We start from the raw sequence: 1133 nt of genomic DNA on the forward strand, positions 1-1133 counted from the left end.
ATATATATATATATATATATATATATATATACATCAATATATAATGTATGCATATATATGTGTGTGTGTGTGTGTGTGTGTGAATTAACGGACAGAGATTGTGTGAAAGACTGTCACACACACACACATATATACATAAGTGTATGCTTACATATCATTTATATATGTGTGTGTATATATACATATAGATATGTATACATATATATATATATATATATATACATATACATATATATGAATATATAAGACAGTCTCTCGCACAATCTGTGTCTACCAAATTCACTCACAGGGAAATGCTGGGCGTAAAGGCAATAGTGGAAGACACATGACCCAGATGCCTCGCGGTGGGAATGAACCCGAAGCCAGATGCTTGCAAAGCGAGCTACATCTGCATCACCAAGCCATGTCTGCATCAGCGTAGATCGCTTCTTAATTAGATTCTCAATACGCACACATTTCCTTTCCTGCCTGTATTTTTCTTATTGGTCTTCATCGTAAATAACAAATTGACTTTGCGGTCATTGTTCTGGCATGGAATGTGGTATTATCCGGTGCTTTGTTCGGCTTATTCCCCCTGCAGGGTCCCGTGGAATATCTCTTTATTTCGGGAACTGGAAATTATCAGTACCGTTACTATCTGCTTTAGCGCCTACTCTCTCTCTCTCTCTCTCTCTCACCCTCTCTCCCCTTCTCTCTCTCTCTCTCTCTCCCTCTCTCCCCTTCTCTCTCTCTCTCGCTTTCTCTCTCTCTCTCTCTTCTTCTCTCTCTCCCTCTCTCTCTCTCTCTCCGGCAGTGTTGTTGTTGTTGTTGCTGTACATTCTCGTTGTTTACGGTTCTCATTACGTTCCAGACAGAGTGTTTCAATTACTGAGGATAATACCTGGAAATACGAACAACACGAAGATGACGGTGATAATAATGAGGTTAATGAGGATTGAGTTGGTGGTGGTGCTGGTGGTGCTGGTGACGGTGGAAGTAGTGGTTGCGGAAGGGTGGTGGTGGTGGTGGTGGTGTGGTGGTGTGGTGGTGGTGGTAATGGTGGTATGGTAGTTGTGGTTAAGGCGGATGTGGCCGTGGCGTCGGTGGTAGTGGTGGTGATGGTCGTCGTCGAGGTAAATATGGCGGTGGTAGTG

This window comes from Octopus bimaculoides, chromosome 4, assembly GCF_001194135.2.
Source record: "Octopus bimaculoides isolate UCB-OBI-ISO-001 chromosome 4, ASM119413v2, whole genome shotgun sequence".
Taxonomy (NCBI): Eukaryota; Metazoa; Mollusca; class Cephalopoda; order Octopoda; family Octopodidae; genus Octopus; species Octopus bimaculoides.